Source organism: Arachis duranensis, chromosome 7 (assembly GCF_000817695.3).
Source record: "Arachis duranensis cultivar V14167 chromosome 7, aradu.V14167.gnm2.J7QH, whole genome shotgun sequence".
NCBI classification, from domain to species: domain Eukaryota; kingdom Viridiplantae; phylum Streptophyta; class Magnoliopsida; order Fabales; family Fabaceae; genus Arachis; species Arachis duranensis.
The window spans coordinates 58,075,966-58,082,517 of NC_029778.3; the positions used below are offsets into that span (position 1 = coordinate 58,075,966).

At 35.5% G+C, this 6,552-nt stretch overlaps 1 non-coding gene across 1 annotated transcript; it reads left to right on the top strand.

The window, feature by feature from the left end:
• The first annotated feature begins 5,552 nt into the window (after window positions 1-5,552).
• LOC127740825 (small nucleolar RNA R71) lies at window positions 5,553-5,660 on the top strand. Its single transcript, XR_008001681.1, has one exon. It is a non-coding gene; the product is annotated as a small nucleolar RNA R71 (small nucleolar RNA).
• The last annotated feature ends 892 nt before the right edge of the window (window positions 5,661-6,552 follow it).

The following is a 6,552-nucleotide window of genomic DNA, read 5'->3' on the forward strand; positions in this document are numbered from 1 at the left end:
GGTCTCTATATGAGCCTCAGATTCCTTTAGGTCCTCAATAGGGGACTCCTTCTTGCTCAGAGGACGTCCCAGGAGGTCTTCCTCGCTGGGATTTTCATCCTTTCCTCCCTCTCTGCATTCGGCCATATTGACTATATCAATGGCCTTGCACTCTCTCTTTGGATTCTCTTCTGTATTGCTTGGGAGAGTACTAGGAGGAGTTTCAGTTACTTTTTTACTCAGCTGGCCCACTTGTGCCTCCAAATTTCTGATGGAGGATCTTATTTTACTCATGAAACTTAAAGTGGCCTTAAACAGATCAGAGACTATATTTGCTAAATTAGAGGAGCTCTGCTCAGAATTCTCTATCTGTTGCTGAGAAGATGATGGAAAAGGCTTGCTATTGCTAAACCTGTTTCTTCCACCATTATTAAAGCCTTGTTGAGGCTTTTGTTGATCCTTCCATGAGAAATTTGGATGATTTCTCCATGATGAATTATAGGTGTTTCCATAAGGTTTATCCATGTAATTTACCTCTGCCATTGCAGGGTTCTCAAGATCATAAGCTTCTTCTTCAGAAGATGCCTCTTTAGTACTATTGGATGCATTTTGCCATCCATTAAGACTTTGAGAAATCATGTTGACTTGCTGAGTCAACACTTTGTTCTGAGCCAATATGGCATTCAGAGCATCAATTTCAAGAACTCCCTTCCTCTGAGGCGTCCCATTATTCACGGAATTCCTCTCAGAAGTATACATGAACTGGTTATTTGCAACCATGTCAATAAGTTCTTGAGCTTCTGTAGGCGTTTTCTTTAGATGAATGGATCCACCTGCAGAATGGTCCAATGACATCTTAGAGAACTCAGATAGACCATAATAGAATATATCTATCATGGTCCATTCTGAAAACATGTCAGAAGGACATCTTTTGGTCATCTGTTTGTATCTTTCCCAAGCTTCATAGAGGGATTCATCATCTTTTTGTTTGAAGGTCTGAACATCCACTCGAAGCTTGCGCAGCTTTTGAGGAGGAAAGAATTTAGCCAAAAAGGTCGTGACCAGCTTATCCCAGGATTCCAGGCTATCCTTAGGTTGTGAATCCAACTATATTCTAGCTCTGTCTCTTACAGCAAAAGGGAAAAGCATAAGCCTGTAGACTTCAGGATCTATTCCATTCGTCTTTACAGTCTCACAGATCTGCAAGAACTCAGTTAAAAATTGATAGGGATCTTCTGATGGAAGTCCATGAAACTTGCAGTTTTGTTGCATTAGAGCAACTAGTTGAGGTTTCAACTCAAAATTGTTTGCTCCAATGGTAGGTATTGAGATGCTTCTTCCATCAAACTTGGAAGTAGGTGTAGTATAATCACCAAGCATCCTCCTTGCATTATTGTTGTTAGGTTCAGCTGCCATCTCCTTCTCTTGTTCGAAAATTTCAGTAAGGTTGTCTCTGGATTGTTGTAATTTAGCTTCTCTTAGTTTCCTCTTCAGAGTCCTTTCAGGTTCTGGATCAGCTTCAACAAGAATGCGTTTTTCCTTGTTCCTGCTCATATGAAAGAGAAGAGAACAGAAAAAGAAGAGGAATCCTCTATGTCACAGTAAAGAGGTTCCTTATTATTAGTAGAGGAAGAAAGTGAATAAGAAGAATGGAGAATCCAAACACAAGGGTAAGGATAGAGGTAGTGATTTGAGATGAAGAGAAGTGTTAGTGAATAAATAAATAAGTAGAGGAAGGTGAGAGAGAGAATTCAAAAATTAATTTTGAAAAGCAGTTAATGATTTTCGAAAATTAAAGGTGAGATAGAATTAAAATTAAAATTTAAAACAATTAGTTAATTTAAAAAGAATTTTGAAAAAGGGATGAGATATTTTCGAAAATTAGAGAGGGAGAAGTAGTTAGGTGGTTTTGAAAAAGATAAGAAACAAACAAAATGTTAATTAGTTAATTGAAAAAGATTTGAAAATCAAATTTGAAAAGATAAGAAGATAAAAAGATAAGATAAGATATTTTGAAATCAAATTTTTGGATAAGAAAATTTTTTTGAAAAAGATATGATATAAAAGATAGGATAAGATAGATTTAATTTTTAAAATTAAAATTAATTACTTAACTAACAAGAAACTAAAAGATAAGATTCTAGAATTTAAAGATTGAACCTTTTTTTAACAAGAAAGTAACAAACTTCAAATTTTTGAATCAATCACATTAATTGTTAGCATAATTTTTGAAAATAAAGATAAAATTAAGAAAAAGATTTTTTGAAAATAGTTTTTTTTTAATTTTCGAAAATCATAAGATAAAAATGAAAAAGATTTGATTTTTGAAAAAGTTTTGAAAAGATAGGATTTTTAAAATTGAAAATTTGACTTGACTTATGAGAAACAACTAATTTTAAAAATTTTTTACTAAGTCAACTCAAATTTTTGAAAATTGGGAGAGAAATAAGGAAAAGATATTTTTTTATTTTTGAATTTTTAATGATGAGAGAGAAAAACAACAAAAATGACTCACAACATGAAAATTATGAATCAAAACTCATGATGCATGCAAGAACACTATGAATGTCAAGATGAACACCAAGAATACTTTGAAGATCATGATGAACATCAAGAACATATTTTGAAAAAAATTTTATGCAAAGAAAACATGCAAGACACCAAACTTAGAATTCTTTAATGCATGGATACTATGAATGCAAAAATGCATATGCAAAACAATAAAAGACACAAAACAAGAAAACATCAAGATCAAACAAGAAGATTTACCAAAAACAACTTGAAGATCATGAAGAACACTATGAATGCATGAATTTTTTGAAAAATGCATAATAATTTTTAAAACATGCAATTAACACCAAACTTAAAAATTGGCTCAAGACTCAAACAAGAAACAAAAAAAAATATTTTTGATTTTTATGATTTTATGATTTTTTGTATTTTCTTAATAAATTTTTCGAAAAAATTCTTTAGAAAAATGAAAATAAAGAAAATTTTTTTTTGAAAGATTTTTGAAAACTTTTTTTTGAAAAGAAAAAAAAAGAAAATTACCTAATCTGAGCAACAAGATGAACCGTCAGTTGTCCATACTCGAACAATCCCAGCAACGGCGCCAAAAACTTGGTGAACGAAATTGTGATCATCAACAATGGCTCCAAAGACTTGGTGCTCTCAAACGTGAATCACACTTAGTCACAACTCTGCACAACTAACCAGCAAGTATACTGGGTCATCCAAGTAATACCTTACGTGAGTAAGGGTCGATCCCACAGAGATTGTTGGTATGAAGCAAGCTATGGTCACCTTGTAAATCTCAGTCAGGCGGATTCAAATTGATAGTGGTTTTTGGAAAATATAAAGATATACTTAATTAAATAATAAAGGATAGAAATACTTATGTAAATTCATTAGTGGGAATTTCAGATAGGTGTATGGAGATGCTGTGTTCCTTCTGAATCTCTGCTTTCCTACTGGTTTCATCCAATCCTTCTTAATCCTTTCCATGGCAAGCTGTATGTAGGGCATCATCGTTGTCAATGGCTACATCCCATTCTCTCAGTGAAAATGGTCCAAATGCTCTGTCACAGCACGGCTAATCATCTGTCGGTTCTCGATCATGTTGGAATAGAATTCCTTGATTCTTTTGCGTTTGTCATCACGCCCAACAATAGCGAGTTTAAAGCTCATCATAGTAATTCAATCCCGGAATCCTACTCGGAATACCACAGACAAGGTTAGACTTTCCGGATTCCCATGAATGCCGCCATCAATTCTAGCTTATACCACGAAGATTCTGGTTAAGGAATCCAAGAGATATGCGCCCGGTCTAAGGTAGAACGGAAGTGGTTGTCACTCACGCGTTCATAGGTGAGAATGATGATGAGTGTCACGGATCATCACATTCATCATGTTGAAGTGCAACGAATATCTTAGAATAAGAATAAGTCGAATTGAATAGAAAATAGTAGTACTTGTATTGAAACTTGAGGTACAGCAGAGCTCCACACCCTTAATCTATGGTGTGTAGAAACTCCACCGTTGAAAATACATAAGTGATGAAGGTCCAGGCATGGCCGAATGGCCAGCCCCCAAAACGTTATCACAGGATCAAAAACACCATCCAGGATGAAAATACGATAGTAAAATGTCCTATTTATAATAAACTAGCTACTTAGGGTTTACAGAAGTAAGTAATTGATGCAGAAATCCACTTCCAGGGCCCACTTGGTGTGTGCTTGGGCTGAGCTTGAATGTTACATGTGCCGAGGCTTTTATTGGAGTTGAACGCCAAGTTGTAACGTGTTTCTGGCGTTCAACTCTAGTTCGTGACGTGTTTCTGGCGTTTCACTCTAGAATGCAGCATGGAACTGGCGTTGAGTGCCAACTTACGTCATCAAATCTCGAATAAAGTATGGACTTTTATATATTGCTGGAAAGTTCTAGATGTCTACTTTCCAACGCCATTGAGAGCATGCCATTTGAAGTTTTGTAGCTCCAGAAAATCTATTTCGAGTGCAGAAATGTCATATTCCAACAGCATCAGCAGTCCTTTGTCAGCCTTCTTATCAGAGTTTTGCTCAGGTCCCTCAATTTCAGCCAGAAAATACCTGAAATCACATAAAAACACAAAAACTCATAGTAAAGTCCAGAAATATGAATTTAACATAAAAACTAATGAAAACATCCCTAAAAGTAGTTAGATCATACTAAAAACTATCTAAAAATAAAGCCAAAAAGCGTATAAATTATCCGCTCATCACTTTCTCACTGGGAATCACTGCCTTTTCACTCTCTCCAGGTTTGGCCATTTTGGTTATAGTTATGGCCTTGCACTCTCTTTTGGGATTCTCTTCTGTATTGCTTGGGAGAGTACTAGGAGGAGTTTCTATAACTCTTTTACTCAGCTGACCCACTTGTGCCTCCAAATTTCTGATGGAGGACCTTGTTTCATTCATAAAGCTGAAAGTGGTCTTAGATAGATCAGAGACTATGTTTGCTAAGCCAGAGAGGCTCTGCTCAGAATTCTCTATCTGTTGCTGAGAAGATGATGGAAAAGGTTTGCTATTGCCAAACTTATTTCTCCCACCATTATTGTTGTTGAAGCCTTGTTGAGGCTTTTGTTGATACTTCCATGAGAAATTTGGATGATTCCTCCATGAAGGATTATAAGTGTTTCCATAGGATTCTCTCATGTAATTCACCTCTTCCATTGCAGAATTCTCAGGGTCATAAGCTTCTCCTTCAAAGGAGGCTTCTTTAGCACTACCGGATGCAGCTTACAATCCAGTCAGATTCTGAGAAATCATATTGACTTGCTGAGTCAATATTGTGTTTTGAGCCAATATGGCATTCAGAGTATCAATCTCAAGAACTCCCTTCTTTTGAGTCATCCCATTATTCACAGGATTCCTTTTGGAAGTGTACATGAACTGGTTATTTGCAACCATCTCAATGAGTTTGTGGGCTTCTGCAGGTGTTTTTAGATGAAGAGATCCACCAATAGAATGGTCCAATGACATCTTAGACAATTCAGACGGACCATCATAGAATATACATATGATGCTCCATTCTGGAAGCATGTCAGAAGGCCACCTTTTGGTTAATTGCTTGTATCTTTCCCAAGCTTCACAGAGGGATTCACCTTCCTTTTGTTTGAAGGTTTGGACTTCCACTCTAAGCTTGCTCATCTTTTGAGGTGGAAAGAATTTGGTCAAGAATGCATTGACCAACTTTTCTCAAGAGTTCAGGCTTTCTCTAGGTTGTGAATCTAACCATGTCCTCGCTCTGTTTCTTACAGTAAAGGAGAAAAGCATAAGTCTATAGACCTCAAGATCAACCCCAATGATCTTGACAATATCATAGATCTGCAAGAATTTAGCTAAGAATTGATGAGATTTTTCCAATGGAAGTCCATGAAACTTGCAATTCTGCTGCATTAGAGAAACGAATTGAGGCTTAAACTCAAAGTTGTTTGCTCCAATGGCAGGAATTGAGATATTTCTTCCATAGAAGTTGGAAGTTGGTGGAGTATACTCACCAAGCATCTTCCTTGCATCTCTGGCATTGTTGTTGGGTTCGGTTGCCATGTTCTGCTTCTTCTTCAGAGTCCTTTCAGGTTCAGGATCAACTTCAACAAGAATGTTTTTATCCCTGTTTCTGCTCGTATAAAAAAGAAGAGAACAAAAGGGAGTAGTGGAATCCTCTATGTCATAGTATAGAGACTCCTTGATGTGTCAGAGGAAAAGGAGTAGAAGAATGAGAAGAGAGATGAAGTAGGATCGAAAATTTTTTTTAGATGAGTGGAGGAGGAATGTTAGCAATTAAATAAAATAAATAGAAAGAGATGAGAGAGAAAAAGTTTTCGAAAATTTAAAAGAAATAACATAAAATTAGAATTTAAAACAATTAGTTAACTAAAAAAATTTTTGAAAAATGGGTTAGTGATTTTCAAAAATTGGAAGTGGAAAAGTAGTTAGGTGGTTTTGAAAAAGATAAGAAATAGTAAATAGTTGAAAAAGATTTTAAAATAATTTTGAAAAGATAAGAAGTTAGAAAAAGATTTTGAAATCAAAA